At 38.4% G+C, this 11,251-nt stretch overlaps 2 long non-coding RNA genes across 2 annotated transcripts; both read right to left on the bottom strand.

Annotated features, from left to right (window-relative positions):
* Positions 1-4,199: 4,199 nt before the first annotated feature.
* LOC124870406 lies at positions 4,200-5,206 on the bottom strand. The gene is made up of 2 exons (XR_007038763.1): positions 4,844-5,206; positions 4,200-4,269 (listed from the first exon to the last, which is right to left on the bottom strand). It is a non-coding gene; the product is annotated as an uncharacterized LOC124870406 (long non-coding RNA).
* A 2,841-nt stretch (positions 5,207-8,047) lies between these two features.
* On the bottom strand, positions 8,048-11,031 carry LOC124870526. Its single transcript, XR_007038796.1, has 2 exons — positions 10,782-11,031; positions 8,048-8,647 (listed from the first exon to the last, which is right to left on the bottom strand). It is a non-coding gene; the product is annotated as an uncharacterized LOC124870526 (long non-coding RNA).
* Between the last annotated feature and the right edge of the window lie 220 nt (positions 11,032-11,251).

Raw genomic sequence — 11,251 nt, 5'->3', positions numbered from 1 at the left:
TTATATAATAGATCAACACTAAGTTAACTGTAAAAAAGAAAGGAAATGACCCATGGTTTAAAAAGGCTCTTTACTTATTTCTGTCCCAAATTTAACATAGTCACCAGCTTCTCTGCAGTAGAAAAACTGGATGGATAAATATGTGGTCGATGGTTCCTGTGTACAAAGTAGTTCATTAGTTAATTTAGGTGTAAATCAGGAGCCAAATTGCAAAACGTTCATTAAGGAGCCGCTGCACAAAATAACAAGCTGTATACTGATTGAGTCAGAAGCAGAGAATGGCAGCAGGAAGAGTTAATGATGGTTTGCTAAAGGCAAAGGACATTATTTTCCTCCAGTCTGTTGTTTTATTTCTGCTGTTTTTTTAGTTTTTTTTAGCCATATTATAGCAAAGTGCTGACTCTCTTTTTGTTCCTGTAAGATGCATGTTTGCTGTCTGACTGGCTAGGGGAAGCACAAGGCAGCAGATGGGTCTGACAATGAGCAATTCATTCAGAAGTAAAAGCTTATTCGTGTAGGTGCAACATCTCTGAAAGTAAGACACAAACGATTCTCGTCACAAGCCTGCAAATATTAACATATTGGAAAAGCTGAGGGGTTCTTTTTTTTATTTCATGCCAAATATAACTTGAAATAACTACACATATCACAAAATTACTAGTACCTATTTTTACTTATTTAGTTACTGGACCCAACAACAGTATGAAAGACTGGAAGACAGCATGCACATCGTGTCTCAAAGTTAAGGTTGCTCCACCATCTGCTGATTTCTGAACTATTTTCCTAATCTAAAACATTAGTACTGCTTTGTTTAAAAACTATGAAATTCTTTTATTGTGATTCGGGATCTGAAAAGATAGCATTTTTGTTTTTTTAACCATTTGTGACTTACTTCAAAAATGCTCTTAATAACAGATATTAATCAGGATTTGCGGAGAATATACAGTTTAAGTCATTGCTAATATAGATTATATTCAAGCTCAATTCAAAATTAAAAGTTTTATCCATTTCACCACTAATAAAACAATTTAATTATCAATCTGACGTTATTTTTATTTATTTCCTACTGGGACATTTATCAGGACATATTACTTGAATCAGAGTGTACATGGATTATTAATCAAACAAATCTACACTTAGAGGTTTTTACTGACCAAAACATAACTATAACAAAAACAGAAAAGACAAACGATTAAAAGCACTCTAATAAACTGGTGACAATAATGAATGCATATTCGGCAACCTTTCCTCAACTGATACAACAGACTTTTCCCCAACAAAAGTGTTATTTGTTATCCAACTCCTTCTCAGAGAAATGGGACTACATGGAAGGAGGAAAAGATGAGCACTGTTCTGTCATAATGGACCTATTTTTCCTTGACTCTCACTGCGACCAATAACATAAAACAATCCCACCTGTGTGTCTGAAAACGTCATTCTCTCCTCCATCAACAGCAGCAAGCTCCAGCACCTCACTTCTGTCTCTTGAGGTTCGGAAAGTTTATCCCTCTCAGAATAGGTGTTGAAGACTTCAGGACACATTTGGTCCAATGTTGCAAGCAGCGAAATGTTAGGTCGCTTTAGCAAAACCACCCCACATCACAAGGCAAAGCCCAGAAAGTCCCTCTCTTCAGGATGGTCCATATACCTACTCAGAATCCACCACCATACCGGATACAGTTATAACAATTAATCTATATGATGTGATTCACTTAGTCAATTGAGTTATTGGAATAAATTAACTTTTCAATGATATTTTAATTTATTGAATGTGATTTTGTGTCCTATAAGGTTATCATATTGTGCTGAGGTGGAGCAGAACCGAAGTGCAAGCAGGAGGATGGAAGCTGCATGGTGAGTCAAAGAGTTTTAATATTCACTTCAATTAAGAGCTTACAGAGTGGAACCACAGGCAGGGTTACAAGCAGGGACAAGAAGACATGGAACAGGGAGGTAAGCAGTTGGAACCAGCGGTGAACAATGAAAACCAAAGGGTATAAATACTGGGGTAGGGAGAATGGACCAATGAACAAGGAAGGCTAATCAGAAGGAATGGAGAGCAGCTGGTGGGAGATAATGCAAGACAACTGAAGGAGGACGGCTAATTAACTTAGATGAGCAGGGAATCCAGGGGAATACCAAAACATCTAAGTGAACAGAAATTGGTAAACACTGGAACTAACTAAAGAACATAAACAGGGAGGGACCAGATCTACAAGGATATAGAAACTAAAACATCTAACACAGGAATCCAAGAAAGTAATCTAAACACAAGAATGAATCGTGAATTTAATCAACATGAATGAACTGAAATAACAGCAACAGAAGCAAAGAAAACAGACAAGGAACTCAAAACCAAACACAGGCAGATCATGACAAAAACAGCTGTTGATGTTCTCCTCATCTGTCCTTATCAAACAGGAAACATATTTTCAGACTGAATCAGGAAAAAATCCTCTAGGGATGAAGACTGTCATAGTAATAATATTATGGCATTGAAAGTTACAAATCATTCAGTTCAGAGCTGCATAATTAAATTGCACATAACAATAACTTAGCTGAGACACTGAAGCTTCAATGATTTAAAAGTAATGATTTCAACACTGAATTTATCATTTAGGAGGAGATTCGTGCCTTCATGGTCTTAGTCCTGAGCCTGAGAGACCAAAGTTATTCTGCTGCAACAACACAATATACTGAAGGTGACCATGTGAATGACCTGAGAAGGTATAATGTCACATCCTTGGAGTCCCTTGTGCCACATACAAAAGGAGAAGTTCAGATACTAACAGCAATTTCAAGGGAGTGAAAAAGTTACAATTGAGCTCAAGTCAACAACAGCCACAACAAACTTTAATTATTTAAAACAGATTGTACTTGAGTCTACATTTGCATTGTGCATCTAGCATGTCTGTGCAGTTGGATGAAAAGCTCGACTCCAGTCTCTGCTGTAATGTGGTCAGTCAGGGAGCAATATCTGGGTTCTGGAAAGTAGAAACACCGTCAGCTTCTCTGTGAACTTAGTGCTACAGACTCTGGACACAGTGATTAGCATTTGGTTGGAAGAAGGTCATTTCTGAAGGTATATACTGTACCTGTTGGAATTTAGCAGAAGGGGATTCGAGTCCCACGGAAAACTCACTAAACTACCTTTGTAGCAAGTTCTAGATTTGAATGTACAAGTAATTGTCTCAAAGAGTTTGGTTATACTTTACGTGCTGTGAAGACGCTCTCAGATGTAATGTTTGTTAGAAATGTCCGAATGCATGATATCTGTTCCAGTTGGGTGATCTGAAGTGAACTGAGGAGGACTCGGACATGTTCAGATGGGGAACTGTCATTCAGGGCAGACTGAATCTATTAGCGTTCAGTGATTAGCTTCTGGGTGTCAGAGCTATTCTGGTTGCTCAGCAGGAAATCTCTTTACTGGCCTTGAAACATTCAGCATTCCCCGCCCCCCCTTTTATAAACCCGGTTTCATGTCGAAGTGTGATCCCTGGCCTGGGGCCCAGCTTCAAAAAGCCTCAGTTTCACACCATGTGTGACACAGATTCGACTCATACCCTTTAGAACGAGCGCTGTGGATGTGCTCAATGTGAGGCTCACTCGGTATGACAGCTTTTATTCCACTCTGACATACGTGTGCCGTTTTACCGTCCCATCCCCAATCCTCAATGGCCCACATTTTATTCATAAAGAGATTTAAAATGTTCATTAATTTGAACAATCAGGTGCATACTGGCTCGGTTCTTCAACAGTCACAGAAGTAACTGTGGCAGTTTGACCTCATTGTTATGAAATATCCAGGCTACAGCAGCTTTGTGGAAAATAACTTTATTGGATTGTGCATCTCTCTCTCTAACTCTTCATGAGGTTCTTTGCTTATTTTAACAATTAAAACTGCAGCATTTGTGATATTTTACTATGTAAAATAACAGTCCCCTCTTGGAAATATGACTGCTGTATCAAATGTGAGAAACTGACATATAGATTTAAGTTCTCTTCTTGTTTAATTTAGCTGCTTTGGGGAAAAAATATGGGACTGCATGGTGGCCCAGTTGGTAGCATTGTTGCTGTACTGGAGAGACTGTAAGGTGCTAGTCTAGGTTTAATCATCAAGTTCATACTAGGGTGCCAGCCAGAGCACTTCTTAAGGCCATTCAGAGTACGGGTCAGAAAAGGGCTGGAGACTTATCCAATAATTTCTTCTTCTCTTTATTTCCACGAAACATATGAGGAGAGGATATTTGTATGTGTATGTGTGGTTTCCTATAAAACAACAAACACAACTTAGGTTATAATAATAACATATCCAGAAATTAGCTTAACCAATTACTGTCAACAGACTGGTATAAACAGCATAAAACAAATAAAGTTGGTAAATTAAAGATTACAATATCCCTCCTCCTCATTACATCATAAACAGAGCATTAAACTATACATAGACAGATATCTCAAATGTGTCAAGCCACTGTCAATGTTAATGTTGCACTTCCTGTAACGGAAACGGCATGGCGCTCTTATTGTGAAACGCTATGCAAGCGACTTCCGGTTAGTGTTAACAGTAGCTTTGAACAACGGCCGATAAAAGGTCTGCTTAAACTAATTACGTCACATATTTGTGCAGGGATAACACTCTGGGAGCTGTACGGAAACCAGACAATGAACATAAAAGTGTTAGTCAGCATGAACATAATGCATTTACACCCAAGCTGCAGGCGCCGATGTGCTAGTGGCTAATCAGCAGGCGCAGGTAACTGAGCCATATAGGGTAAGGAAGCTCCGTACCTTCATTTGCAGCAGTTAACAAAGAATATTTAATTCAATCCGTAATTATACTCACTTGTCATTCACGCACACGTTACGCTAACTAGTATTCGGGTCTCCCACAACTGTAGCCTCTCATTCGATTTCTTACACGAAGTTAAACAGTGACGTCACTAACACTGCGACCAACCCCCTGAGCGAGCTCACCCTGAAACGATAGACCCTATTCTGATTACCAGTTAACTAGAAGCACTTTAGCAATAACTGAGTACTATAACTGGTGACTTTGGGGCCTTTTCTACAGTTGCCTTGATGCAAGACGGTCCTGAGTTCCACTCCCGGCCAAGGGTCCTTCTGCATGGGGTTTGCATGTTCTCCTCGTGCGTGCATGGGTTCTTTCTGGGTACCCCAACGTCCTCCCACAGTCCAAAAACATGACTGTTAGGTTAAGTGGTCTCTCTTAATTGCCCTTAGGTGTGACTGGGTTTGTGCATTGTTGTTTGTCCTGTGTGTCTTTTTCCCTCTCCTGTTGTGCAATTAAAACACTCCCATAATTGCATACGAGTGCTTATGATGTAAATCATGTTGTGATAGACGTGCATCTATCAACAGAAAACATCCTACTTTAAATGGCTTGCAAAACACCTGCAGCAAAACTATTTTAAAACCCAACTGTACGCTTGGTTTTCTTTTAGGAATTGATACTCCATCAAAATCACAAGAAAATAGTCCCAAACATGTCAGCGGTTGTTTGTGTCTGATATTTTATTTAAAGTGAAGCTAAAACAAAAAAGCATCCAGTGGTCTGCGCTTCATAAAACAACACACTGAACTCAAAACCCAGGACACAAAACATCACTTTGTTTGTGGCCCCCCATTACATTTGCTGATATTTAATTCAGTAAGATGTGTTGCAGGAACGTTGTACTTTAGATACTTCATTTCAGAATAGAAATATTAATTTGCTCCAACTTTAACTTAGTTTATGATCTACATCCAGCTTCAGCTTCAAAATGTTCCACATTTGTTGCACCGTGGATCCATTTCCAATCCCTGATGCAAATCTCTAGTTTCACAATGTCCAAAACATGCTGTATTGAACTGAGATCTGCTGACTTTGAAGCCCAGTGGAATACAGTGAAACAGTCGTGTTCAAGAATCTGGTCTGAGATGCTTTGAGCTTTGTGAGAGGGTGCATTATGGTGTTAGAAACAGCATCAAAAGACAGTTGCATGGTGGTCATAAAGTGATGCAAAGCGATTTTCCACCAAGATTCTGACGCTGCAATCTGAATTGTGCAGCTAAATTCAAGACTTATTGGACCAGGAAACAATTTTCCCTTCTGTTCCTGCCCAATTTTGGTGAGGTTGTGTGAAGTATAGCCACAGTTTCTGTTTCTTTGCTGACAGGAGAGGCACTTGGTGTGGTTTTCTGCCTCTGTATCCCACTTGCTTCAAAGGTTAATGTGTTTTTAGAGATGGTATTTCACTTACCCTGGTTGTAACAAGGCCAGTCTTTAAGACAATTCAATATCCAAGCAAACCCATAAAAAATGCACTACCTCAGACCTAGGTGTGATAATATAGAGGCAATAAAATGTCATTTTACATCCATAATTGAGACAGAACCTGTCAGACAACAACTACAAATCAGTTTTTACAATGTATGGAAGTATCGTTTGGAAAAAAACCGAAGTCTCTGTTTAGGCTACTTCTTCTGAGGCTATAAATAGACTCAACATACTGTTTTTTGTATGGTGCTGTCGAACTGTTTTGTTCTGTTTTTTAAAGAACATGTTAGAAAAAAAGTAGCTTGTGCAAAGCAGACAGATTCTCTGCAGTCTGCTCACGAGGTAACAATATAGACATAATATCCAACTCTATATGGAGCGACAGTGGCAATGGTGGTAGGGGTTCGCCCTGCAACCAGTGGGTTGCTGGTTTGAACCCCCAAATTCTGTCTCAGTTGTTGTGTCCTTGGACAAGACACTTCATCTGCATTGCTTACTGGTGGTGACCAAAGGGCTTGGTGGCGTGGATTGTATGGCACCCTCACCTCTGTCAGTCTGCCCCAGGGCAGCTGTGGCTACAATATAACTTACCACTGTCAGTGTGTGAATGGGTGAATAACTGATTGTAGTGTAAAGCGCTTTGGGGTCTTTGGGGACTTGATAAAGTGCTGTACAATTGCAGGCCATTTACAATTGCAGGCCATTTTCAAGTCACATAGAAATCTATGTGACTTGAAAAAACATAATTTAAGCACTGAGTTGCTGATGAAGTTTTTATGAGGTATCTTAAAAAATATGCACATTTTGTTCTTTACATCAGCTTTGAATTTAAGAGTCATGTACAAAGTATGTTTCTTCAATTTTGAGAAAAGAAAATAGCAGATTAAAAAAATAAAGACAACATTCAGTTTTTATATAAACTAATCACTTTAGTTATTAACTACTTTTACTGTTTTTTACAACTGGCTGATTAGTCTAAGGCAATAAAATCTGTTAGCTATTCAATAGACCTTACATATGTTTACATAAGAGTGGGCAATGTGTATTTTATTAATACAAGGGCCAGATATATATAAATGACTGCATGATGTCAGGAAAACATGTAATAAGTCGATGTAAATTGTTATTAACACACATTAACTAGGCTATTCTCCTTCATCAAGATGTTCCCACCACTCTCTGTGAGTATCTCAGCCTTCAAATCTATCTCAGGTGTGGGCATCAAGGGCAGGAAGAGGCCTTATAAAAAACAAAACATGTTGTTAGCTTGCAGATAATGTGTGCAGAGAATCTAAAATATAATATTGTTCTGAATATTGCATCCAAGCAGTCCTTTGTGGCTACAATATTGTGTGTATTTATTCTAAAATAAACACATTGAAAATGTTCAACATGCAATCAAGTCCATTCAACCACTCACTTCAACCGATGCTAACAATTTCAGATGTAGAGCATGTTGTTGCATTTGCTTGTACTGGTGCAAAAGTGTTTAATGAGTGAAACTTGCTGAAGTGTTGCATCACTTCTGAACCAAAAGGTACCCATTTAACTACCCCATCCAGTGGATCTGGAAAGTAAAAACATCCTTGTCAAATTATTGGGTTTTGAGGTGTAGACAGATCATGATAAATGATTTTAAGCCTTTCTTCATCTTTAAATTGCCACATAGCATGTATAATTCAACTAAAAAACAAATAACTGGACCTCCAGTACCCCAATAAATAAATGTTAGGGGAAAACGTAAAAAATAAAATAGCTGCTACAAACTGGTTGTATAGGTGTGCATGCTTTGAAATACTTTATTTTATTATCCAATTTCATCATTTAGTTTTCTTGGGTACATATCAAACAGTTTATGGTGATTATAGCTCAATTTAAAATAATAAATAAGCTGTCTTAGTAGGGGTTTACTCACATTTACAAAGTCATAGATTGCAGTGAGCTCAGAAAGGATAAAAGGTGAGGAAAGATGTACAAAAAAATTAAAATATACTTTACATACTGTACATACATACATGCATGCATACATACAGGGATATACATATATATATATATAGTCATCAATATCTGGAGAAAATATGGGACAATAGTGAAATTACAAAAATTTGATATTTCTCCCAAATTTATCAAAAGACAAAATAGAAACTGGTCGAGGAGGTTCCAAGAGAATGACAGCAGCACTGAAGAAGGTGCGGGAATTTAAGCAAATGGTTATAATAATATCCTCTATGTTCCATTTATCTAGAATAAGGAGAAGGGTTGCAAGACAGACACATTTTCTTCGAAGGACAACACCCGAGCTGGCTAAAATCTCCCAAATCATTGTCGGAGAAAGTCCTATGATCCTGCTTTCTCTCACTCTCTTGCAGCCTGAAAGAACAGCAAAAATGTCTCAATGTGTTTTAGAAAATGCATTTTCCTTTTAAATAGCTTCTTACATCACTTCATTTGACTTCATTTTAAACACATCAGTGAGACTGAAATAGCTAACATCCTTCATAAGTAACAGCGTCGACTCTAAAGAGAGTTGTTATGACTTCCTAGTATGGTGCGGCTTAGAATAAGATATGATTTTTGAGTTTTTGACTTGCTAGTCACCCTCTGATTTCTCTTTGCATGTCAGAGTTTGATAGTGGAACAAACAAAAACATCCCTTTAAAAATAGCTATATTAGTATAAAAAAAACATTGATCAATGGTCTACTTTAAAAGAACACAAGAAAGTCTGGCTCTGTTATAGCAAAATGCAAAGACATGATTTAGAAGTCATTGTTACACAGTGCTGCACTTTGCAAAGAAACCCACCTTTCCCATCACAGAAAACCTAGTTAAATATGATTGCAGACAGGGAAGAATCTTGAGACATAGCAATGAAATGATGCCGTGGCATTAAACTGCCGCAATCAATTTGCCTTAACAAAATACAGTCAGATGAACATTTTCTTTCCAATGTGTGTTGATGACAATGAACATAACCAATTAAGATACAGTTTAAAGAAAAATATGAAGTTCAATTTGCAAATAGACCCTCATTTTTTTACACAAGGAGTGAATTTCTACTAGCAATGAATTGACTGAAAAAAACAAATTATAGCAAACTTTCCTTGGAGCTGCTTTTTAATGAGGGTTAAATGTCAACTATGCAGAGGATGTTGCACATATTCTGGTGCATGTTGATACAGATTTCTACAGTTTTCCTGCTGACCTATAGCCTCACACACTATCACACCAACAGGAAGCGCACTCCTCAGAGCAGCCTCCCCAGCAAGTGCATTTCTAGATTTGTTCAGTTTAATCACCTTAAAAAGAACCCTGCTACAATAATTTCTGGCTATTGTAAATCTTTGAGATAACTTCATGTTCTCTCCTTTATGAGTTTGTTGTAGTGGATCTGTTGTTGTTTCCACATATTTTGTTTTATGATTCCTGCATCCAGTCCACAAGCACATGAAGATGATGAAAGATATCTGCACTCCACCCCCCACCCCCTACATACTTTGTGGGCAGCAAACCAGGATTAACAGTCTAATACTATATCATTTACTTTGTTAGCGGCACAAGTTTCATTATTTTTAAAGCATGTTGAACTTCCCCAGATGTTGTGAAATTCTTAACATCTCAGGGATACAGTATGCTAAAATTATGAGCTGGTATCCTACTTCTGTCCTCTGCTCCTCCTGGAGCTGGATTGCTGGTTTTAGTGTGCTTGAGAACACCTGTTCAGGGTTTAATTATACTATAGCTTCATATTCTGCACACAGGCTCCATGTGCTGTCACCCTTGGAAATTCTGCAGATGGCATGTAATAAATGATGGTCCGCTTATATAGCTTAAATGATTTCTACATCAGTGAGTTATAGCCACATGCATTTAGTTTGAGTTTGCATGTCCTGCTGAGTCTGCTGAGGCTATTAGCCGGGTTTCAGTCAGGTGATTTTGATGACGCGCGAAGAGGGCGCGATTTCAGATGGAGGGCAGGAAGTAAAATGTCAATGGAGGCAACCATTGCGGAGAGTCCGTATTGTAGGGATTTAGATCCAGTTTCCAGGCGAAGATACAAACAGTTAATTCACAGATATGTTGGATGTGACCCTTATCTCATCAAGATGAGTGAGTTTTCGAGAGAACCTCAAGATTTGCCTTTAATCGAGGCTGTTGATATCACAAAGTATCTGGTACTTCAAACGTCTTACTTACACTAAACAGCAGATGAAAGCCTACAAATGTCTGGAGGCATAAAACTTTTTTTGTCAGCGGGTGGGTCCAGAACCTCGGCAACAAACGGCTCCGCGATAATTATCGTTTGGTCTTTGCCAAGGTGAGTGTTAGTTCATATGTTCATATATTAGTGGAGATGTTAGCGGTTAGCAATAGTGGCTAAAACAAACATACAACGCGTCTCTACGGCTACATTAACTTAACAATCATTACTACATAAATAGGCATTTCACGACAAACTAATGGTAAACAGAACCACAAAAAAAGAAGTGTGTTCTGCTACTTACCGCTGACGAAGTGGTCGCTACAGACACTCACATTAGCAGACTCTGCTCCTCCCGACCGCAGATGTAAATTTGTAATCCACTTTTTAAGTCGTTTTTCGGTTAGTTTTTTACATCTTTCACCTTTATGAATGACAACCTTTGGCACTCGATAATAATGCTTTTCCTTTTTTCTGCTGGAGCGATTGGAGCAGCCGTAAACGGCAAAAAACATGGACGTGTTTACAGATGGCAAATCCTCGGCTACTTCACTTCCTGCCCTCCATCTGCATTCCGCGCTCTCGCGGCATAGCTATGTGACGTCACGTGAAAGCTAGCTAATAGCTAGCTTTCACGTGACGTCACATAGCTAAGAAGAGCACCTTCGCTACAAAATGATTAACTGTGTGATTCATTCTTTTATTATTTATATATGTTTTACTATTTAGAGATTTGAGAGACAAACAGAATGGGGCATGTCAGTGTTGTGGGTT

This window comes from Girardinichthys multiradiatus, chromosome 6, assembly GCF_021462225.1.
Source record: "Girardinichthys multiradiatus isolate DD_20200921_A chromosome 6, DD_fGirMul_XY1, whole genome shotgun sequence".
NCBI classification, from domain to species: Eukaryota; Metazoa; Chordata; class Actinopteri; order Cyprinodontiformes; family Goodeidae; genus Girardinichthys; species Girardinichthys multiradiatus.
Note: the sequence above shows the minus strand (reverse complement) of the source record. Positions and strands in the feature narration are given on the sequence as shown.